Source organism: Carcharhinus amblyrhynchos, chromosome 13 (genome assembly GCF_965287045.1).
Source record: "Carcharhinus amblyrhynchos chromosome 13, sCarAmb.v2.hapA, whole genome shotgun sequence".
In the NCBI taxonomy this organism is placed as follows: Eukaryota; Metazoa; Chordata; class Chondrichthyes; order Carcharhiniformes; family Carcharhinidae; genus Carcharhinus; species Carcharhinus amblyrhynchos.
This window is the reverse complement of record NC_137336.1, coordinates 77095172-77119409: the sequence shown is the minus strand read 5'-3', so window position 1 is coordinate 77119409 and position 24238 is coordinate 77095172. Positions and strand designations below refer to the sequence as shown.

At 46.3% G+C, this 24238-nt stretch overlaps 8 non-coding genes across 8 annotated transcripts; all 8 read left to right on the top strand.

The window, feature by feature from the left end:
- The first annotated feature begins 4945 nt into the window (after positions 1-4945).
- trnak-uuu (transfer RNA lysine (anticodon UUU)) lies at positions 4946-5018 on the top strand. Its single transcript has one exon. It is a non-coding gene; the product is annotated as a tRNA-Lys (tRNA).
- Positions 5019-6762: 1744 nt separating this feature from the next.
- trnar-ucu (transfer RNA arginine (anticodon UCU)) lies at positions 6763-6835 on the top strand. The gene has a single exon. It is a non-coding gene; the product is annotated as a tRNA-Arg (tRNA).
- Positions 6836-12200: 5365 nt separating this feature from the next.
- On the top strand, positions 12201-12273 carry trnak-uuu (transfer RNA lysine (anticodon UUU)). Its single transcript has one exon. It is a non-coding gene; the product is annotated as a tRNA-Lys (tRNA).
- Positions 12274-12831: 558 nt separating this feature from the next.
- Positions 12832-12905, top strand: trnav-uac (transfer RNA valine (anticodon UAC)). The gene has a single exon. It is a non-coding gene; the product is annotated as a tRNA-Val (tRNA).
- A 1141-nt stretch (positions 12906-14046) lies between these two features.
- On the top strand, positions 14047-14119 carry trnak-uuu (transfer RNA lysine (anticodon UUU)). Its single transcript has one exon. It is a non-coding gene; the product is annotated as a tRNA-Lys (tRNA).
- A 560-nt stretch (positions 14120-14679) lies between these two features.
- Positions 14680-14752, top strand: trnav-uac (transfer RNA valine (anticodon UAC)). Its single transcript has one exon. It is a non-coding gene; the product is annotated as a tRNA-Val (tRNA).
- A 1145-nt stretch (positions 14753-15897) lies between these two features.
- On the top strand, positions 15898-15970 carry trnak-uuu (transfer RNA lysine (anticodon UUU)). The gene has a single exon. It is a non-coding gene; the product is annotated as a tRNA-Lys (tRNA).
- Positions 15971-17742: 1772 nt separating this feature from the next.
- On the top strand, positions 17743-17815 carry trnak-uuu (transfer RNA lysine (anticodon UUU)). The gene has a single exon. It is a non-coding gene; the product is annotated as a tRNA-Lys (tRNA).
- The last annotated feature ends 6423 nt before the right edge of the window (positions 17816-24238 follow it).

Genomic DNA, 24238 nt, shown 5'->3' with positions numbered 1-24238 from the left:
CAAAGGCAGAGATTCAAACTCAGGATCCCCCATTTACTAGGCAGGTATTTTAACCAACTGAGCCACAGCACCAACAAATAAAACACAATCAATGTTATAATATGTCTATAAAGTTAAAAACAAAATCCTGTGGATGCTGCAACCTGAAACCATCTGCTCCTTCGATCCTCTATAAGAGGGATGGTCTACACCTGAACCAGAGGGGAATCAATATCCTGGGGGGTAAATTTGCAAAAGCGATGCAGGAAGGTTTAAACTGATTCGGAGGGGGGGAGGGATAGTGAGGAAAGGGGGTGAAAGTGAGGGGGGCATAGTTGGGGAATGCAAGGCACGGCATAGTGGGGGTGGGGCGGAGCAGGGTTTGAAATGCGTGTACTTTAATGCGAGGAGTATTCGCAATAAAGTGGATGAACTTGCAGCGTGGATCAGTACCTGGGACTTTGATGTTGTGGCCATTTCTGAGACATGGATAGAGCAGGGTCAGGAATGGATGTTGCAGGTTCCGGGGTACAAATGCTTTAGTCGGAGTAGAGAAGAAGGTAGAAGGGGGGGTGGGGTAGCATTGCTAGTCAAGGACTGTATCACAGTGTCAGAGAGAAAGTTTGATGAGGACTTGTCAGTTGAGGTAGTATGGGCGGAGATTAGAAATAGGAGAGGAGAGGTCACCCTGTTGGGAGTCTTTTATAGACCTCCTAAAAGTTCTAGAGAGGTTGAGGAAAGGATTGCGGAGACAATCCTGGTTAGGAGTGAAAGTAATAGGGTAATTGTTATGGGGGACTTTAACTTTACGAATATTGATTGGAGTTGCTATAGTTCTAGCTCGCTAGAGGGGTCAGTGTTTGTACAAAGCGTGCAGGAAGGTTTTTTGTCTCAGTATGTAGACAGGCCAACTAGAGGTGAGGCTATATTGGATTTGGTGCTGGGAAATGAGCCAGACCAGGTGCTAGACTTGGAAGTTGGTGTGCATTTTGGTGATAGTGACCACAATTCGGTTACGTTCACCTTAGTGATGGGAAGAGATAGGCATGAACCTCGGGTCAGCAATTTTAGCTGGGGTAAGGGCGATTATGAGGCTATCAGGAGTGAATTAGGAAGCATGGATTGGATTAGGGGATTACAGGGACTGGGAACGTCTGAAATGTGGAGTTTTTTCAAGGAGCAGCTACTGCGAGTCCTTGATAGGTATGTCCCTGTCAGGCATGGTGGATTTGGCAGATCTAGGCAACCGTGGTGCACTAAAAGAGTTGAGTCGATGGTTAAAAAGAAAAAGGAGGCTTATGTTCGGATGAGATTGGAGGGCTCAGATAGTGCACTAGAAAGCTTTAGATTGGCTAGGAGGGAGTTGAAGAGTGAGTTGAGAAGGGCTAAAAGAGGACATGAGAAGACTTTGGCTGATAGGATTAAGGAGAATCCTAAGGCGTTCTATAGGTATGTCAAGAACAGAAGGTTGGTCAGGGCAAGATTAGGGCCAGTTACAGACAGCAGGGGGAAGTTGTGTGTGGAACCGGAGGAGATTGGAGAAGTATTGAACCAATATTTCTCTTCGGTGTTCACGCAGGGGGACATGAATATAGCTGAGGAGGACATTGGGTTGCAGGGGTGTAAAATAGACAGTATTACGGTTGATAAAGGGGATGTGCTGGAAATTCTTGAGGGGCTGAAAATAGATAAGTCCCCTGGTCCGGATGGGATCTACCCTAGGATTCTCTGGGAGGCTAGAGAGGTGATTGCAGAGCCTCTGGCTCAGATCTTCAGGTCGTCATTGGTCTCTGGTGTAGTCCCGGAGGATTGGAGGATAGCGAATGTTGTCCCATTGTTTAAGAAGGGGAACAGAGACTTTGCCGGGAATTATAGACCGGTGAGTCTTACTTCTGTTGTGGGCAAGGTTTTAGAAAAAATTATTAGGGATAGGATTTATAGTTATTTGGAGTGTAATGAATTGATTAGAAATAGTCAGCATGGTTTTGTAGCGGGTAGGTCGTGCCTTACTAACCTTATTGAGTTTTTTGAGAAGGTGACCAAAGAGGTGGATGGGGGCAAGGCAGTTGACGTGGTATACATGGATTTTAGTAAGGCGTTCGATAAGGTTCACCATGGTAGGCTTCTGCAGAAAATGCAGATGTATGGGATTGTGGGTAATCTAGGAAGTTGGATCAGGAATTGGCTATCAGATAGGAGACAGAGGGTGGTGGTGGATGGTAAATATTCATCATGGAGTACAGTTACGAGTGGTGTGCCTCAGGGATCTGTTTTGGGGCCACTGTTGTTTGTAATTTTTATTAATGATCTGGATGAGGGTATAGTTGGGTGGATTAGTAAATTTGCTGATGACACCAAAGTTGGAGGTGTGGTAGATTGTGAGGAAGGGTGTCATAGTCTGCAGGGAGACTTAGACAGGTTGCAGAGCTGGGCCGAGAGGTGGCGGATGGAATTTAATGCGGAGAAGTGTGAGGTAATTCACTTTGGTAGGAGCAACAGATGTGTCGAGTATAGGGCTAACGGGAGGACTTTGAATAGTGTGGATGAACAGAGGGATCTAGGTGTGTGTGTACATAGATCCCTGAAAGTTGGGAATCAAGTAGATAAGGTTGTTAAGAAGGCGTACGGTGTCTTGGCGTTTATTGGTAGGGGGATTGAATTTAGGAGTCGCAGTGTAATGTTGCAACTGTACACTACTCTAGTGCGGCCGCACTTGGAGTACTGTGTGCAGTTCTGGTCCCCGCATTACAAGAAGGATGTGGAGGCGTTGGAGAGGGTGCAGAGGAGGTTTACTAGGATGTTGCCTGGTATGGTGGGGAGATCCTATGAGGAGAGACTGAGGGATTTGGGGTTGTTTTTGCTGGAAAGAAGGCGGCTAAGAGGGGATCTTATTGAAACATATAAGATGATTAGAGGTTTAGATAGGGTGGATAGTGATAGCCTTTTTCCTCGGATGGAGAAAGCTAGCACGAGGGGGCATGGCTTTAAATTAAGGGGGGGTAGCTACAGGACGGATGTCAGGGGTAGGTTCTTTACCCAGCGGGTGGTGAGGGATTGGAATGCCCTGCCTGCTGCAGTTGTAAATGCGTCTAGTTTGGGGGCGTTTAAGAGATCTCTGGATAGGTTTATGGACGAAAAGGGATTGGTATAGGCTAGTGGGTCATTGTTTTTGTAACTGGTCGGCGCAACATCGTGGGCCGAAGGGCCTGTTCTGCGCTGTAATGTTCTATGTTCTATGTTCTACGTTCTATGCTTCACTATTTACTAAGGCCATGGCTGATCCCCTTCTGTTGGCTTCCACGTTCCCCTCCCCTCCCCGATAATCTTTAATTCTCTCAATAAATATCTAACTCCCTCTGCCAGGAAAATATTCAGTGACTCCCTCCTCCAGCACCTTCTGAGGCAGAGTTTAAAAGTGGCACAAGCCTCTGAGAGAAAACAAATCTAATCATCTCTTGTCCTAAAAGGGCGCCCCCTAATGTTCAAACAGCACCCCCTTGTTTTGGCTTCACCCACAAGAGGAAACATCTTTTCCACCTCCACCTTCCCAAGACCGTTCAGCATCTTAGAAACTTTAATCCAGTCACCCCCTCACTTTCCTAAACTCCTGCTGAAAGAAGCCCAGTCTGTCCAATCCAATCTCATTGGGAAACCCGCTCATTCTGGGTAGCAATCCAGTAATCACCCACCGCACCTACCCCAACCCCCGACACTGAACTGCCTCCAGCTCATTCATGCTCCGAGTCATGTAGTCCCATAGTGTAGTGGTTATCACGTCTACCTTACACACATAACAATCCTGGGTTCAAAACCAAGTAGAGCCCGTGATATTTTGTTCCTATACCCAGAGAGCAGTGGGACTGCCTTGAACTCACCGCTCTTTCACAGTGACTTGTCCTTTGTGTGGTGGGATGCGAACAAGTGCAGAGGAGCCGAGAGACTTGAAATACATGTCTACATATCTCTAAAGGCAACCGGTGCAGGTAGAAAAGATGGCTCACAAGGCACTTCAGTTACTTGTCTTTATAGTGAGGCATAGAATATCAGAGCAGAGAGGCTGTGATGGAGCTGTATAAAACGCCTGAAGACCAAAGAATTGAACACTGACCCTTCAACTCAGGGGAGCAGCTGCTCCTTATCCACTCTGTCCGTGCTCCTCATAATATTGTACACCTCAATCAGGTCACCCCCTCAGGCTTCTCTGCGCCAACGAAAACAAACCAAGCCAACCCACCCTCTCTTCATAATTTAAATGTTCCATCCCAGGCAGCATCCTGGGGAATCTCCTCTGCACCCTCTCCAGTGAAATCACAACCTTCCTAAAATGTGGTGGCCAGAACTGCACACAGGACTCCAGCTGTGGCCTCACCAAAGTTCTATACAACTCCAACATGGCTTCAACACAAACAGAAAATGCTGGAAAATCTCAGCAGGTCTGACAGCATCTCTGGGGAGAGAATAGAGCCAATGTTTCGAGTCTAGATGATCCTTTGTCAGAGCTGAGAGCAAAGAGAATCAGCGGAGATTTATACTATAGGGGGCATGGAATGGGGCAACGGGAATTCAAATGAGGATACAGAAGGCTGAGAAGGTGCTAGAAAAGTACCCATTAAGTGAACAGAATGTGTAAATGGGGTGAAGGTGGAGGAGAGAGTTCATACTCTGAAGTTGTTGAACTCAATGTTGAGTCCAGAAGGCAAAATGCTGTTCCTCCAGTTTGTGTTCACTACAACATTGCAAAAGGCAAAGGTGAGGCTGAATTTGGGATATTGTGTGCAGTTTTGGTCACCTAATTACAGGAAGGATATGTATAAGGTTGAATGAGTGCAGAGAAGGTTTACAAGGATGTTGCTGGGACTTGAGTTACAGAGAAAGGTTGAATTTTATTCCCTGGGGCGTAGAAGAATGAGGGGATTTGATAGAGGTGTATAAAATTATGATGGGTATAGATAGTGAGCTTTGCAGAGCCCAAGTAACTCAGTTGGTAGAGCATCAGACTTTTAATCTGAGGGTCCAGGGTTCAAGTTCCTGCTTGGGTGTTTTCTTCCACCTTGAATGTAACTGTTTGAGATGTGCTTCAAAATAGATTAACAGATATCCTTTAACAAATTCCTCACACGTGATTGACAATTCCAGGAGTCGCCGGCAGTAACATTCATCCATTTTAATAGGTGCTTGATGGCTGGCGCAGACAAAATGGGCCTCTGGGCTTCTTTTCCTGCTATTGAACTGAAAGTTGCGGCTTCTCGGGGCAACAGTGAGTTTGTTCCAAAATTGCAAAGTGTAACGTATAGAATGGCTGAAGATTTTGAAGTCAGGATTCTTCTGTTCACTAGACAGGCGCTTTCTAGACAGAACTAGACAGAAACATCTTTTCACCTCCACCTTCCCAGACGGTTCAGCATCATAGAAACTTTAATCCAGTCACCCCCCTCACTTTCCTAAACTCCGGCTGAAAGAAGCCCAGTCTGTCCAATCCAAACCCATGGGGAAACCTGCTCATTCCAAGTAGCAATCCAGTAACCACCCACCGCACCCCCACCCTGAACTGTCTCCAGTCATTTACACTCACAGTCATGTGGTTCCATAGTGTAGTGGTTATCACGTCTGCCTTACACGCAGAAGGTCCTGGGTGTGGAGCCAGTGATTATTTTTTTATTCCTATACCCAGAGAGCAGTGGAACTGCCTTGAACTCGCCGCTCTTTCACAGTGACTTCTCCTTTGTATGGTGGGATGCGAACAAGTGCAGAGGAGCCGAGAGACTTGAAATACATGTCTACATATCTCTAAAGGCAACCGGTGCAGGTAGAAAAGATGGCTCACAAGGCACTTCAGTCTTTATAGTGAGGCATAGAATATCAGAGCAGAGAGGCTGTGATGGAGCTGTATAAAACGCCTGAAGACCAAAGAATTGAACACTGACCCTTCAACTCAGGGGAGCAGCTGCTCCTTATCCGCTCTGTCCGTGCTCCTCATAATATTGTACACCTCAATCAGGTCACCCCCTCAGTCTTCTCTGCGCCAATGAAAATAAACGCAAGCCTACCCACCCTCTCTTCATTACTTAAATGTTCCATCCCAGGCAGCATCCTGGGGAATCTCCTCTGCACCCTCTCCAGTGAAATCGCAACCTTCCTAAAATGTGGTGACCAGAACTGCGCACAGGACTCCAGCTGTGGCCTCACCAAAGTTCGATACAACTCCAACATGGCTTCAACACAAACAGAAAATGCTGGAAAATCTCAGCAGGTCTGACAGCATCTCTGGGGAGAGAATAGAGCCAATGTTTCGAGTCTAGATGATCCTTCGTCAGAGCTGAGAGCAAAGAGAATCAGTGGAGATTTATACTATAGGGGGCATGGAATGGGACAACGGGAATTGAAATAAGGATACAGAAGGCTGAGAAGGTGCTAGAAAAGTACCCATTAAGTGAACAGAATGTGTGAATGGGGTGAAGGTGGAGGAGAGAGTTCATACTCTGAAGTTGTTGAACTCAATGTTGAGCCCAGAAGGCAAAATGCTGTTCCTCCAGTTTGTGTTCACTACAACATTGCAAAAGGCAAAGGTGAGACTGAATTTGGAGTATTGTGTGCAGTTTTGGTCACCTAATTACAGGAAGGATATGAATAAGGTTGAATGAGTGCAGAGAAGGTTTACAAGGATGTTGCTGGGACTTGAGTTACAGAGAAAGGTTGAATTTTATTCCCTGGGGCAGAGAAGAATAAGGGGATTTGATAGAGGTGTATAAAATTATGATGGGTAGAGGTACTGAGCGTTACAGAGCCCAGGTAGCTCAGTTGGTAGAGCATCAGGCTTCTAATCTGAGGGTCCAGGGTTCAAGTCCCTGCTTGGGTGTTTTCTTCCACCCTGAATGTAACTGTTTGAGATGTGCTTCAAAACAGATTAACAGATGTCCTTTAACAAATTCCTCACACGTGATTGACAATTCCAGGAGTCGCCGGCAGCAACATTCATCCATTTTAATAGGTGCTTGATGGCCGGCACAGACAAAATGGGCCTCTGGGCTTCTTTTCCTGCTATCGAACTGTGTGACAGGAAAGTTGCGGCTTCTCGGGGCAACAGTGAGTTTGTTTCAAAATTTCAAAGTGTAACGTATAGAAAGGCTGAAGATTTTGAAGTCAGGATTCTTCTGTTCACTGGACAGGCGCTTTCTAGACAGAACTAGACAGAAACATCTTTTCACCTCCATCTTCCCAGATGCTTCAGCATCTTAGAAACTTTAATCCAGTCACCCCCTCACTTTCCTAAACTCCGGCTGAAAGGACCCCAGTCTGTCCAATCCAACCCCATGAGGAAACCCACTCATTCCAGGTAGCAATCCAGTAACCACCCACTGCCCCCCCAGTCTGAACTGCCTCCAGCTCATTTACACTCACAGTTATGTGGTTCCATGGTGTAGTGGTTATCACATCTGCCTTACTCGCAGAAGGTCTTGGGTTCAACGCCCTGTGGAACCAATGATATTTTGCTCCTATACCCAGAGAGCAGTGGAACTGCCTTGAACTCGCTGCTCTTTCACAGTGACTTCTCCTTTGTGTGGTGGGATGCGAACAAGTGCAGAGGAGCTGAGAGAGTTGGAATACATGTCGTTATATGGTTGTCAAATAGGAGGCAGAGAGTGGGGGGTTAATGGGTGCTCTTCGGATTGGCGGTTGGTGACTAGTGGAGTGCCCCAGGGGTCAGTGCTGGGGTCTCAGCTATTTACCATTTATATAGATGATCTGGAGGAGGGAACCGAGTGTATGGTGTCGAAATTTGTTGATGACACCAAGATTGGTGGAACGGCAAATTGTGCGGAGGGTGTGGAGAGTCTGCAGAAGGATCTAGATAGGCTGGGCGAATGGGCCAGGAAATGGCAAATGGAATTTAATGTTGGCAAGTGCGAGGTGGTCCACTTTGGTAGGAATAATGGTAGGAAGGACTATTACTTATGTGGCGAAAAACTGCAGCAGGCGACGGTGCAGAGGGACCTCGGGGTCCTTGTGCATGAGTCGCAAAAACCCAGCTTGCAGGTGCAGCAGGTGGTCAGGAAGGCGAATGGGATGCTGGCCTTCATAGCGAGGGGGATTGAATATAAAAGTAGGGAGGTCTTGCTGCGGCTGTATAGGGCATTGGTGAGGCCGCAGCTGGAGTACTGTGTGCAGTTTTGGTCGCCGCACTTACCCAAGGATATTTTGGCCTTGGAGGGAGCGCAGAGGAGGTTTACTAGGCTGATACCGGCGTTGAGGGGGTTGAGCTATGAGGAGAGGCTGAATAAACTAGGCTTGTACTCGTTAGAGTTTAGAAGAATGAGGGGAGATCTCATTGAGACGTATAAGATGATGAATGGGATGGATAGGATAGAAGTGGAGAGACTCTTCCCGCTCAGAAAGGACAGTAGGACTAGGGGGCACAGCCTCAAGATAAAGGGGGGGCGGTTTAGAACGGAGTTGAGGAGGAACTTCTTCACTCAAAGGGTGGTGAATCTCTGGAATTCTCTGCCCGTTGAAGTGGTGGAGGCTGCCTCGCTAAATATATTTAAGACGCGGGTTGATGGGTTTTTGATAAGTGAGGGGATTAAGGGTTATGGGGAGAGGGCGGGAATGTGGAACTGAGCCACGACAGATCAGCCATGATCTTATTGAATGGCGGGGCAGGCTCGAAGGGCTAGTTGGCCTACTCCTGCTCTTATTTCTTATGTTCTTATGTTATGTTCCTTATCCGCTCTGTCCGTGCACCTCATAATCTTGTCCACCTCAATCAGGTCACCCCCTCAGACTTCTCTGCTCCAATGAAGACGGAGCCCAAGTATCTCAGTTGGTAGAGCCTCAGACTTTTAATCTCAGGGTCCAGGTTTCAAGTCCCTGTTTGGGTGTTTTCTTCCACCCTGAATGTAACTGTTTGAGATGTGCTTCAAAATAGATTCACAGATGTCCTTTAACAAATTCCTCACACGTGATTGACAATTCCAGGAGTCGCTGGCAGTAACGTTCATCCATTTTAATAGGTGTTTGATGGCCGGCGCAGACAAAATGGGCCTCTGGGCTTCTTTTCCTGCTGTCGACCTGAAAGTTGTGGCTTCTCGGGGCAACAGTGAGTTTGTTCCAAAATTGCAAAATGTAACGTATAGAATGGCTGAAGATTTTGAAGTCAGGATTCTTCTGTTCACTAGACAGGTGCTTTCTAGACAGAACTAGACAGAAACATCTTTTCACCTCCACCTTCCCTGATGGTTCAGCATCTTAGAAACTTTAATCCAGTCACCCCCCTCACTTTCCTAAACTCCGGCTGAAAGAAGATCTCATTGAGACGTATAAGATGATGAATGGGATGGATAGGATAGAGGTGGAGAGACTCTTCCCGCTCAAAAAAGACAGTAGGACTAGGGGGCACAGCCTCAAGATAAAGGGGAGGCGGTTTAGAACGGAGTTGAGGAGGAACTTCTTCACTCAAAGGGTGGTGAATCTCTGGAATTCTCTGCCCGTTGAAGTGGTGGAGGCTGCCTCGCTAAATATTTTTAAGAAGCTGGTTGATGGGTTTTTGATAAGAGAGGGGATTAAGGGTTATGGGGAGAGGGCGGGAAAGTGGAACTGAGCCACGACAGATCAGCCATGATCTTATTGAATGGCGGGGCAGGCTCGAAGGGCCAGATGGCCTACTCCTGCTCCTATTTCTTATGTTCTTATGTTCTAATGAAGCCCAGTCTGTCCAATCCAACCCCATGAGGAAACCTGCTGATTCCAGGTAACAATCCAGTAATCACCCACCAACCCCCCACCCTGAACTGCCTCCAGCTCACTTACCCTCCCAGTTGTGTGGTTCCATCGTGTAGTGGTTATCACGTCTGTCCTGGGTTCAAAGCCCAGTGGAGCCACTGATGTTTTTTATTCCTCTACCCAGAGAGCAGTGGAACTGCCTTGAACTCGCCGCTCTTTCACAGTGACTTGTCCTTTGTATGATTGGATTCTAACAACTGTGAATGTGGGAATGCGATGTGGTGGCCATTCCAGAGACTGGGAATGCGATGTGGTGGCCATTACAGAGACTTGGATATCTCCGGGACAGGACTGGGCACTTCAGGTGCCAGGATTCAGATGCTTCAGGAAGGACAGGGTTGGGGGCAAAAGAGGTGGTGGAGTGGCTCTGTTGATCAGGGACAGTGTCATGGCTGCAGAGAAGGAGGATGCCGTGGAGGGACTGCCTACAGAGTCATTGTGGGTGGAAGTTAGGAACAGCAAAGGGTCGATAACTTTGCTGGGTGTTTTCTATAGGCCGCCCAATAGTGACAGGGAAGTTGAGGTGCAGATAGGGAAACAGGTCCTAGAGAGATGTAGTAATAACAGAGTTGTCGTGATGGGAGACTCTAATTTCCCAAACATCGACTGGAATATCCCAAGGGTAAGGGGTTTGGATGGGGAGGAGTTTGTTAGGTGTGTTCAGGAGGGTTTCCTGACACAGTAAGTGGATAAGCCTACGAGAGGAGAGGCTGTACTTGACCTGGTGCTGGCTAATGAACCAGGACAGGTGTCGGATCTCTCGGTAGGAGAGCATCTTGGGGATGGAGATCATAATTCTATCTCCTTCGCAATAGCATTGGAAAGAGATAGGATCAGGCAGGCTAGGAAGGTGTTTGTCTGGAGTAAGGGGAAATATGAAGACATCAGGCAGATAATTGGACGAATAAACTGGAAGGAAGCGTTCTTGGGGAAAAGTACCGAAGGAAGGTGGCAGATATTCAAGGAATGTTTGACTGATGCTCTGCACGATAATGTTCCGATGAGACGAGGAGGTTTTGGTAGGGCGCGGGAACCGTGGTGCACGAAGGTTGTGGTGAATCTGGTCAGGAAGAAAAGAAAGGCGTATAAAAGGTTCAGGGAGCTAGGAGATGTTAAGGATCTAGAGGAGTATAAGGATTGTAGAAAGGAGCTTAAAAAGGGAAATTAGGAGAGCCAGATGGGGACATGAGAAGGCCTTGGCGGGTGAGATTAAGGAGAATCCCAAGGCCTTCTACAAATATGTGAAAAGTAAAAGGATGAGAAGAGAAGGGATAGGACCTATTACAGGTGAAGGGGGAAAAGTCTGTGTGGGAACGGAGGAAATGGCAGAGGTGCTTAATGAGTACTTTGCCTCGGTATTCACGGTGGAAAGTGATCTGGGAGGTTGTACTACAGGCTTGCGGCAGTCTGAAAAGATTGAGTATGTGGATGTTAAGGAAGAGGATGTGTTAGAACTTTTAAGCTCTATCAAGATAGACAAGTCGCCGGGACCAGATGGGATGTACCCCAGATTACTGTGGGAGGTGAGGGAAGTGATTGCAGAGCCTCTGGCGATCATCTTTGCGTCGTCGATGGAGACGGGAGAGGTTCCGGAGGATTGGAGGATTGCGGATGTGGTTCTTATTTTCAAGAAAGGGAACAGGGATAGCCCGGGAAATTACCGACCGGTGAGTCTGATCTCAGTGGTTGGTAAGTTGATGGAGAGGCTTCTGAGGGACAAGATTTATGCGCATTTGGAGAAGTTTAGAATGATCAGAAATAGTCAACATGGCTTTGTCAAGGGCAGATCGTGCCTTATGAGCCTAGTTGAGTTCTTTGAGAATGTGACTGAGCACATTGACGAAGGAAGAGCGGTAGACATGTTTTACATGGACTTCAGCAAGGCATTTCATAAGGTCCCCCATGCAAGACTTCTTGAGAAGGTGAGAGGGCATGGGATCCAGGGGGCTTTGGCTTTGTGGATCCAGAACTGGCTTGCCTGCAGAAGGCAGAGAGTGGTTGTGGATGGGTCTTTTTCTGCATGGAGGTCGGTCACCAGTGGAGTGCCCCAGGGATCTGTTCTAGGACCCTTGCTGTTTGTCATTTTCATAAATGACCTGGATGAGGAAGTGGAGGGATGGGTTAGTAAGTTCACCGACAACACGAAGGTCGGTGGTGTTGTGGATGGTCTGGAGGGATGTCAGAAGTTGCAGCGGGACATAGATAGGATGCAAGACTGGGCGGAGAAGTGGCAGATGGACTTCAATGCAGATAAATGTGTAGTGGTCCATTTTGGCAGGACCAATGGGATGAAGGAATACAATATCAAGGGTAGGAGTCTTAGTTGTGTTGAAGAGCAGAGGGATCTTGGTGTCCGGGTCCACAGGACTCTGAAATCAGCCTCGCAAGTGGAGGATGTGGCGGATAATAAAATTATGATGGGTATTGCTAGGTTGTGTCACAGTGCCCAAGTAGCTCAGTTGGTGGAGCATCAGACTTTTAATCTGAGGGTCCAGGGTTCAAGCCCCTGCTTGGGTGTTTTCTTCCACCCTGAATGTAACTGTTTGAGATGTCCTTCAAAATAGATTAACAGATGTCCTTCAACAAATTCATCACACGTGATTGACAATTCCAGGAGGCACCGGCAGCAACGTTGGTCCATTTTATTATTTGCTTGATGACCGGCACAGGCAAAATGGGCCTCTGGGCTTCTTTTCCTGCTATCGAACTGTGTGACAGGAAAGTTGCGGCTTCTCGGGGCAACAGTGAGTTTGTTTCAAAATTGCAAAGTGTAACGTGCAGAAAGGCTGAAGATTTTGAACTCAGGGCTCTTCTGTTCACTAGACAGGCGCTTTCTAGACAGAACTAGACAGAAACATCTTCTCCATCTCCACCTTCCCAGACGGTTCAGCATCTTAGAAACTTTAATCCAGTCACCCCCTCACTTTCCTAAACTCCGGCTGAAAGGAGCCCAGTCTGTCCAATCCAACCCCATGAGGAAACCCGCTTGTTCCAAGTAGCAATCCAGAAATCACCCACCAACCCCCAACCCCCAACCCTGAACTGCCTCTAGCTTATTTACATTTGCAGTCATGTGGTTCCATAGTGTAGTGGTTATCACGTCTGCCTTACACGCAGAAGGTCCTGGGTTCATAAGCCCAGTGGAACCAGTCATGTTTTGTTTCTATACCCAGAGAGCAGTGGAACTGCCTTGAACTTGCCGCTCTTTCACAGTGACTTGTCCTTTGAATGGTGGGATGTGAACAAGTGCAGAGGAGCTGAGAGACTTGGAATACATGTCTACATATCTCTAAAGGCAACCGGTGCAGGTAGAAAAGATGGCTCACAAGGCACTTCAGTTACTTGTCTTTATAGTGAGGCATAGAATATCAGAGCAGAGAGGCTGTGATGGAGCTGTATAAAACGCCTGAAGACCAAAGAATTGAACACTGACCCTCAAAGTCAGGGGAGCAGCTGCTCCTTATCCGCTCTATCCGTGCCCCTCATAATATTGTACACCTCAATCAGGTCACCCCTCAGTCTTCTCTGCGCCAACAAAAACAACCCAAGCCCACACAACCTCTCTTCATAATTTAAATGCTCCATCCCAGGCAGCATCCTGGGGAATCTCCTCTGCACCCTCTCCAGTGAAATCACAACCTTCCTAAAATGTGGTGACCAGAACTGCACACAGGACTCCAGCTGTGGCCTCACCAAAGTTCTATACAACTCCAACATGGCTTCAACACAAACAGAAAATGCTGGAAAATCTCAGCAGGTCTGACAGCATCTCTGGGGAGAGAATAGAGCCAATGTTTCGAGTCTAGATGACTCTTCGTCAGAGCTGAGAGCACAGAGAATCAGCGGAGATTAATACTATAGGGGGCATGGAATGGGGCAACGGGAATTCAAATCAGGATACAGAAGGCTGGGAAGGTGCTAGAAAAGTGCCCATTTAGTGAACAGAATGTGTAAATGGGGTGAAGGTGGAGGAGAGAGTTCATACTCTGAAGTTGTTGAACTCAATGTTGAGTCCAGAAGGCAAAATGCTGTTCCTCCAGTTTGTGTTCACTACAACATTGCAAAAGGCAAAGGTGAGACTGAATTTGGAGTATTGTGTGCAGTTTTGGTCACCTAATTACAGGAAGGATATGAATAAGGTTGAATGAGTGCAGAGAAGGTTTCCAAGGATGTTGCTGGGACTTGAGTTACAGAGAAAGGTTGAATTTTATTCCCTGGGGCAGAGAAGAATGAGGGGATTTGATAGAGGTCTATAAGATTATGATGGGTATAGATAACCAGCATTGCAGAGTCCAAGTAGCTCAGTTGGTAGAGCATCAGACTTTTAATCTGAGGGTCCAGGGTTGAAGTCCCTGCTTGGGTGTTTTCTTCCACCCTGAATGTAACTGTTTGAGATGTGCTTCAAAATAGATTCACAGATGTCCTTTAACAAATTCCTCACACGTGATTGACAATTCTAGGAGTTGCCGGCAGCAACGTCCATCCGTTTTAATATGTGCTTGATGGCCGGCACAGACAAAATGGGCCTCTGGGCTTCTTTTCCTGCTATCGAACTGTGTGACAGGAAAGTTGCGGCTTCTCGGGGCAACAGTGAGTTTGTTTCAAAATTGCAAAGTGTAACGTACAGAAAGGCTGAAGATTTTGAAGTCAGGATTCTTCTGTTCACTAGACAGGTGTTTTCTAGACAGAACTAGACAGAAACATCTTCTCCAACTCCACTTTCCCAGACGGTTCAGCATTTTAGAAACTTTAATCCAGTCACCCCCTCACTTTCCTAAACTCCAGCTGAAAGGAGCCCAGTCTGTCCAATCCAATCTCATTGGGAAACCCGCTCATTCCAGGTAGCAATCCAGTAATCACCCACCTCCCACCCCCCCACCCCACCCTGAACTGCCTCCAGCTCATTTACCTGCATGGTAATGTGGTTCCATAGTGTAGTGGTTATCACGTCTGCTTTACACGCCGAAAGTCCTGGGTTCAAAGCCCAGTGGAGCCAACGGCTGTTTTTTATTCCTATACCCAGAGAGCAGTGGAACTGCCTTGAACTCGCCGCTCTTTCACAGTGACTTGTCCTTTGTATGGTGGGATGTGAACAAGTGCAGAGGAGCTGAGAGACTTGGAATACATGTCTACATATCTCTAAAGGCAACCGGTGCAGGTAGAAAAGATGGCTCACAAGGCACTTCAGTTACTTGTCTTTATAGTGAGGCATTGAATATCAGAGCAGAGAGGCTGTGATGGAGCTGTATAAAACGCCTGAAGACCAAAGAATTGAACACTGACTCTCAAACTCAGGGGAGCAGCTGCTCCTTATCCGCTCTGTCCGTGCTCCTCATAATATTGTACACCCCAATCAGGTCACCCCCTCAGGCTTCTCTGCGCCAATGAAAATAAACGCAAGCCTACCCACCCTCTCTTCATTACTTAAATGTTCCATCCCAGGCAGCATCCTGGGGAATCTCCTCTGCACCCTCTCCAGTGAAATCACAACCTTCTTAAAATGTGGCGACCAGAACTGCACACAGGACTCCAGCTGTGGCCTCACCAAAGTTCTATACAACTCCAACATGGCTTCAACACAAACAGAAGATGCTGGAAAATCTCAGCAGGTCTGACAGCATCTCTGGGGAGAGAATAGAGCCAACGTTTCGAGTCTAGATGACCCTTCGTCAGAGCTGAGAGCACAGAGAATCAGCGGAGATTTATACTATAGGGGGCATGGAATGGGACAACGGGAATTCAAATGAGGATACAGAAGGCTGGGAAGGTGCTAAGAAGTACCCATTAAGAGAACAGAATGTATGAATGGGGTGAAGGTGGAGGAGAGAGTTCATACTCTGAAGTTGTTGAACTCAATGTTGAGTCCAGAAGGCAAAATGCTGTTCCTCCAGTTTTTGTTCACTACAACATTGCAAAAGGCAAAGGTGAGGCTGGATTTGGAGTATTGTGTGCAGTTTTGGTCACCTAATTACAGGAAGGATATGAATAAGATTGAATGAGTGCAGAAAAGGTTTACAAGGATGTTGCTGGGACTTGAGTTACAGAGAAAGGTTGAATTTTATTCCCTGGGGCAGAGAAGAATGAGGGGATTTGATAGAGGTGTATAAAATTATGATGGGTATAGATAGCGCGCTTTGCAGAGCCCAAGTAGCTCAGTTGGTCGAGCATCAGGCTTTTAATCTGAGGGTCCAGTGTTCAAATCCCTGCTTGGGTGTTTTCTTCCACCCTGAATGTAACTGTTTGAGATGTGTTTCAAAATAGATTAACAGATGTCCTTTAACAAATTCCTCACACGTGATTGACAATTCCAGGAGGCGCCGGCAGTAACATTCATCCATTTTAATTGGTGCTTGATGGCCGGCACAGACAAAATGGGCCTCTGGGCTTCTTTTCCTGCTATCGAACTGTCTGACAGGAAAGTTGCGGCTTCTCGGGGCAACAGTGAGTTTGTTTCAAAATTGCAAAGTGTAACGTACAGAAAGGCTGAAGATTTTGAAGTCAGGATTCTTCTGTTCACTAGACAGGTGCTTTCTAGACAGAACTAGACAGAAACATCTTTTCACCTCCACCTTCCCAGACCATTCAGCATCTTAGAAACTTTAATCCAGTCACCCCTTCACTTTGCTAAACTCCGGCTGAAAGAAGCCCAGTCTGTCCAATCCAACCCCATGAGGGAACCCACTCGTTTCAGGTAGCAATCCAGTAATCACCCACCAACCCCCAACCCCCAACCCTGAACTGCCTCCAGCTCATTTACATTCACAGTCATGTGGTTCTATAGTGTAGTGGTTATCCTGTCTGCCTTACTCGCAGACGGTCCTGGGTTCAAAGCCCCGTGGAACCAGTGATATTTTGTTCCAATACCCAGAGAGCAGTGGAACTGCCTTGAACTCGCCGCTCTTTCACAGTGACTTGTCCTTTGTATGGTGGGATGCGAACAAGTGCAGAGGAGCTGAGAGACTTGGAATACATGTCTACGTATCTCTAAAGGCAACCGGTGCAGGTAGAAAAGATGGCTCACAAGGCACTTCAGTTACTTGTCTTTATAGTGAGGCATAGAATACCAGAGCAGAGAGGCTGTGATGGAGCTGTATAAAACGCCTGAAGACCAAAGAATTGAACACTGAACCTTCAAATCAGGGGAGCAGCTGCTCCTTATCCGCTCTGTCCATGCTTCTCATAATATTGTCCACCTCAATCAGGTCACCCCCTCAGTCTTCTCTGCGCCAACGAAAACAAACCAAGCTTACCCACCCTGTCTTCATAATTTAAATGTTCCATCCCAGGCAGCATCCTGGGGAATCTCCTCTGCACCCTCTCCAGTGAAATCACAACCTTCCTAAAATGTGGTGGCCGGAACTGCACACAGGACTCCAGCTGTGGCCTCACCAAAGTTCTATACAACTCCAACATGGCTTCAACACAAACAGAAAATGCTGGAAAATCTCAGCAGGTCTGACAGCATCTCTGGGGAGAGAATAGAGCCAATGTTTCGAGTCTAGATGACCCTTCGTCAGAGCTGAGAGCAAAGAGAATCAGTGGAGATTTATACTATAGGGGGCATGGAATGGGACAACGGGAATTGAAATAAGGATACAGAAGGCTGAGAAGGTGCTAGAAAAGTACCCATTAAGTGAACAGACTGTGTGAATGGGGTGAAGGTGGAGGAGAGAGTTCATACTCTGAAGTTATTGAACTCAATGTTGAGTCCAGAAGGCAAAATGCTGTTTCTCCAGTTTGTGTTCACTACAACATTGCAAAAGGCAAAGGTGAGACTGAATTTGGAGTATTGTGTGCAGTTTTGGTCACCTAATTACAGGAAGGATATGAATAAGGTTGAATGAGTGCAGAGAAGGTTTACAAGGATGTTGCTGGGACTTGAGTTACAGAGAAAGGTTGAATTTTATTCCGTGGAGCGTAGAAGAATGACGGGATTTGATAGAGGTGTATAAAATTATGATGGGTATAGATAGTGAGCTTTGCAGAGCCCAAGTAGCTCAGTTGGTAGAGCATCAGACTTTTAATCTGAGGGTCCAGGGTTCAAGTCCCTGCTTGGGTGTTTTCTTCCACCCTGAATGTAACTGTTTGAGATGTGCTTCAAAATAGATTAACAGATGTCCTTTAACAAATTCCTCACACGCGATTGACAATTCCAGGAGTCGCTGGCAGCAACGTTCATCCATTTTAATACGTGCTTGATGGCCGGCGCAGACAAAATGGGCCTCTGGGCTTCTTTTCCTGCTATCGAACTGTGTGACAGGAAAGTTGTGGCTTCTCGGGACAACAGTGAGTTTATTTTAAAATTACAAAGTGTAACGTATAGAAAGGCTGAAGATTTTGATGTCAGGATTCTTCTGTTCACTAGACAGGCGCTTTCTAGACAGAACTAAACAGAAACATCTTTTCACCTCCACCTTCCCAAGACCGTTCAGCATCTGTAAGAGAATTTGCTCTAATACTTGTAATTGAAATACGTGTGATGAAGCAGGTTCAAAATGGAAGATGGAGTGAAACCAGCATGGCACTCAAAGTATGTTATCGAATATAATTAGTATAGTAGTCAGACTGATATGACTGAATGAAATATAACCAATATAATTACCCATGTAACCCACCAAAGTTGGTATAGTAAACACTTATTAATGAATGTAGACAGTAGCCTCCTGAGGAACACAGGACATTGTCCAGTTGTCCAGCTTAATACGTGACTATAGCAAAAAGGAGAGTAAAATAAACACGTTTTCTTCACTAATTGATCTAAGTTAGCTAAACCACGATTATTGTATAAACAGTACAGTTTGGATAAGGGCAGAGACTGGAACTACCATGGTTTCAAGGACAAAGAGATGTACTAATGAGGGACCAATCTCAAGCAGGGTAGATAAAGGGCTAGCCCAGAAATAATGATGACTAAAACAAGGAAATCTAAGGGTAAGATAAGAGTTCTGAGATATGGAGCTGTAATGTGCATAAAAAGACTGTAAGCAGAATGATTCATTGGATTGATCCGGACATCCCGGCTTTATTGTCTTGTACTAGAGAATAAAGTCTACTGCTTGGAAGATCAAGACTCAGACTCTCTGTTCTAATCGGCTAAAATCATTTGTCGTCCTGGGGAACAACGACACATCTTAGAAACTTTAATCCAGTCACCCCCTCACTTTCCTAAACTCCGGCTGAAAGGAGCCCAGTCTGTCCAATCCAACCCCATGAGGGAACCCACTCGTTCCAAGTAGCAATCCAGTAATCACCCACCAACCCCCAACCCTGAACTGCCTCCAGCTCATTTACACTCACAGTCATGTGGTTCCATAGTGTAGTGGTTATCACGTCTGCCTTACACGCAGAAGGTCCTGGGTTTGGAGCCAGTGATATTTTATTCCTATACCCAGAGAGCAGTGGAACTGCCTTGAACTCGCCGCTCTTTCACAGTGACTTGTCCTTTGTATGGTGGGAAGCTAACAAGTGCAGAGGACCCGAGAGAGTTGGAATACATGTCTACATATCTCTAAAGGCAACCAGCGCAGGTAGAAAAGATCGCTCACAAGCACTTCAGTTACTTGCCTTTGTAGTGAGACATAGAATATCAGAGCAGAGAGGCTGTGATGGAGCTGTATAAGACACCTGAAGACCACAGAATTGAACACTGACCCTTCAAATCTGGGGAACAGCTGCTTCTTAGCCACTCTGTCCATGCACCTCATAAACTTGTACACCTCAATCAGGTCACCCGTCAGTCTTCTCTGCTCCATCAAAAACAACCCAAGCGTACCCAAACTCTCTTCATAATTTAAATGCTCCATCCCAGGCAGCATCCTGGGCAATCTCCTCTGCAGCACTGCTCTCTGGGTATAGGTATAAAACACTGGCCTCTGAACCCAGGACCTTCTGCGTGTAAGGCAGCCGTGATAACCACTACACTATGGAACCACATGACTGTGAGTGTAAATGAGCTGGAGGCAGTTCAGGGTGGTGGGGCGGTGGGTGGTGACTGGATTGCTACCTGGGATGAGCGGGTTTCCTCATGAGATTGGATTGGACTGGGCTCCTTTCAGCCAGAGTTTAGCAAAGTGAGGGGGTGACTGGATTAAAGTTTCTAAGATGCTGAAACGGTCTTGGGAAGGTGGAGATGGAAAAGATGTTTCTTCTTGTGGGTGAGGCCAAAACAAGGGGCCGCTGTTTGAACATTGGGGGGGCGCCCTTTTCGGACAAGAGATGATTCGATTTGTTTTCTCTCAGAGGCTTGTGCCACTTTTAAACTCTGCCTCAGAAGGTGCTGGAGGACGGGCTCACTGAATATTTTCCTGGCGGAGGGAGCTAGATATTTATTGAGAGGATTAAAGATTATCGGGGAGGGGGAGGAGAATGTGGAGAATGTGGAAGCCAACAGAATCAGCCATGGCCTTAGTAAATAGTGAAGCAGGCTCGAAGGACCAGATGGTTTCAGGTTGCAGCATCCACAGGATTTTGTTTTTAATTTCATAACAAATTACAACATTGGTTGTGTTTTATTTGTTGTGCTGTGGCTGAGTTGTTGAAGTAGCTGCCTAGTAAATGGGCCATCCTGAGTTTGAATCTCAGCAGTGCCTTTGTGCATTTTGCATTTTTGAAGGTAGATGATTCTTTCTCTGAGAACCCACAATTTCCCCGTCAGACAGTTCGATAGCAGGAAAAGAAGCCCAGAGGCCCATTTTTTCTGTGCCGGCCATCAAGCACCTCTTAAAATGAATGCATTTTTCTGCTGGCTCCTCTTGGAATTGTCAATCGTGTGTGAGGAATTTGTTAAAGGACATCTGTTAATCTGTTTGGAAGCACATCTCAAACAGTTATGTTCAGGGTGGAAGAAAAGCAACACCCCAACTGGCATTTGAACCCTAGACCCCCAGATTAAAAGGCTGATACTCTACCGACTGAGCTACCTGGACTCCCAGAGATGCAACTTGGTGAAAATATTCCTTCTCACATCAGATCTCCCTTTTCGGCGCTGTACCATTCTACATTTCTATGACTCTAAATGAGGATACTGAGATTGGAGGAGAGATTTAGGGAGGGAATTCCAACATTAGGGGCTGACGTAACTACCTGGAGTGATTCAAAATTGGGGATGCAGAAAGGGTTGGATTGTGAGGACAGCAGAGGCATTTGAAAGTTGGAAGGGCTGGTGGAAGTTACAGAAATATGGAACTCCACAGAGAGATTGAAAAAGACAAGGGGACTGCTTTTAAAAAATAAAATCTCAGTATTGCTGGATTGCAGCCTCTGTGGGTTGGATAGTGGGGAGGGGTGGTAAGTCCACATAAGGACAGGGATAGCAGGGTGAAGTGACCAGATATAAGAGCCAGATATAAGACCAGATATAAGATGTGTAGAGTATAGGGCTAACGGGAGGACTTTGAATAGTGTGGATGAACAGAGGGATCTAGGTGTATGTGTACATAGATCCCTGAAAGTTGGGAATCAAATAGATAGGGTTGTTAGGAAGGCATACGGTGTCTTGGCGTTCATTGGTAGGGGGATTGAATTTAGGAGTCGCAGCGTCATGTTGCAACTGTACACAACTCTGGTGCGGCCGCACTTGGAGTACTGTGTGCAGTTCTGGTCCCCACATTACAGGAAGGATGTGGAGGCTTTGGAGAGGGTGCAGAGGAGGTTTACCAGGATGTTGCCTGGCATGGAGGGGAGGTCCTATGAGGAGAGACTGAGGGATTTGGGGTTGTTTTCGCTGGAAAGAAGGCGGCTAAGAGGGGATCTTATTGAAACATATAAGATGATTAGAGGTTTAGATAGGGTGGATAGTGATAGCCTGTTTCCTCGGATGGAGAAAGCTAGCATGAGGGGGCATGGCTTTAAATTAAGGGGGGGTAGTTATAGGACGGATGTCAGGGGTAGGTTCTTTACCCAGAGGGTGGTGAGGGATTGGAATGCCCTGCCTGCTGAGGTTGAAAATGCGCGTAGTTTGGGGGCGTTTAAGAGATCTGTGGATAGGTTTATGGATGGAAAGGGATTGGTTTAGGTTAGTGGGTCATTGTTTTTTAACTGGTCGGCGCAACATCGTGGGCCGAAGGGCCTGTTCTGTGCTGTAATGTTCTATGTTCTAAGAGCGGAAGTAGGCCATTCGGCCCATCCAGTCTGCCTTGCCGTTCAACGAGGTCATGACTGATCTGATTTGATTTGATAATCTTCAACTCCACAGGTTCCCTTACTGATTAAAAATCTGCCTATCTCAGCCTCGAACATACCAAGCGACCCAACCTGTGCAACCCTCTGTGGTGAATTACTGCAAAGATTCACTATGCTCTGAGAGGATGGCACAGTGGTTAGCACTGCTGCCTCACAGTGCCAAGGACCCGGGTTTGATTCCCAGCTTGGCTCACTGTCTGTGTGGAGTCTGCACGTTCTCCCCATGTCTGCGTGGGTTTCCTCCGGGTGCTCAGATTTCCTATCACGCTCCAAAGATGTGCGGGTTAAAGGTTGATTGGCTGTGCTAAATTGACCCTTCGTGTCGGGGGGGGGGGACTCGCTAGGGTAAATACATGGGGTTATGGGAATAGGACTTGGGTGGGATTGTGGTCGGCGCAGACTCAATGGGCTGAATGGCCTCTTTCTGCACTGTGGGAATTCTATGACAGAATGGATTTTTCCTGGTGCTTACGGTGGGTCCAATGGGGGAGACCAGCATGGAATATATTGTAACCATCAAGTCTAGAGGAATGGAAGGTGGGAGTGAGGGTTTCAGAAGCAGATAAGGACTATCGGAGGAAACCAGAGCACCCAGAGGGAACCCATGCAAACATAGGGAGAATGTGCAAACTCCATAGACAGCGACCCAAGGCTGGAATTGAATTCAAGTCCCTGGCACTGGGAGGCAGCAGTGCTAACCACTGTGCCGGCCCTACAACACAGAAATATCCAATTCAGTATTTCATAATACAGCGATCCAAGTGGGTTGTTTTAAGTAACAGTAATAAAACTGTAATAATGTAATAAACTGTACACTGCATTAATAAATAAAGTATCATACCTGAAACATTTTAGCAGAAGTGATGATTGTCACTGGTCACTCAGGAAACATTACATAGGGCAGGATCTTATGGCATAGTTCCCGAAGACTGGAAATTTCCACTTGTCATGTGAGTATATCAATAAGAAAGATTTTTTTTCTCTAAAAATCATACAGCTTACACCTTCAGCAATATCATTGGTGGGGGGAGCTAACTGTGGCAGTGAGATGATAGGACTTTCGCTCACGTTTGTGGCAGTCAGCTGATAGGGCTTTTCTTCTTCTCCTTTCAAGCTTTCAGTTTTGTTCTGGGAAGCAGTTTAGCAGCAAGCTAAGAAGCAGTCTCTCCCTGCTTTTTTTGGGTTCTGTCTTTAAGAAGCTGTGGTTTGGGAAACAGATTCGACTACAACCTCTTCTGAGTTTCTTCACAAGGGATTCAAGCCACGAGGGAGGATTCCTGTAACAAGTGGGTATTAACCTAAGCTGTATTTTGTTTATTTGGAGGGTTTTGTGTATTGGATGTTAGCTTTGGTTGGAACACATTAGAGGTATTTCCTTAAGAGTTGTACATTATTGTAGTTGCTGTGTTTCTTGTTTGTAATTATTAAATGTTTTCTAATTGTCTTACTATACATGTCAACAATGTTCTTAATTAAACTTTGGTTTTGATGGGTCAGCTGAATCACACCTGTGGAACCTCTCATGATCATCCCAGCCACATTCAACGTAAAACATTACAGGTCAGGCAAGTTTCATAGAACACCTTGAAATATCCGACGTGACTTGTAACACACAACTGACCTTTTCATAATCCACCAAAGTTTCTGTCTCACTGCAGCCATTCCTGCAGCATGCAAGATGGGAAATGGCCTTACAGTAATACGGTTAGCGCTTTATTCAAGGGCAATTGGGGATGGGCATCAAATGCTGACTTTGCTAGTGGTACCCACATCCCACAAAAGATCAAAGAGTGAAATCATTTAGGTGGCCAGCTAAGTCTGAAAAGGGATTGATGAGTCAGAGCAAGGGAGACAATTGCACTGACCCAGAAATGCAAAGCAGAAGGAAGTCTGTGATTTTACTCTTCAACATATCCAGCAGCTTCTGTGGTCGATAAATGTTAATAACTTCTCATATTGCAGTATTGTAGGAACAGATCCCAAGTTTGTTACAGCTTCTGTAATGTTGCTTCAAGTCAGATTGATGTGGGTGAATTTGAATTGCTGCAAATATACCCAGCAGTGAGACAGCTCCAATGCGCTTAGTAGACATTCTTAACTCTGTGGAATGCAAGTTCACTCTCTCAACCTCTACTCATTCATCAATCCCCTCATACTCTATCATCACTTTTAAAAGGGAATTGAAGAATGTATAACAATAGAGGCAAGACAAGCTGTGGGATGAAGCCTTTGAAAAGCACAGTCCTGTGCTAAATGCCTCTGTGATCAACTTCCTGATTCTGTTGGTGGTAAAGCCCAGCCT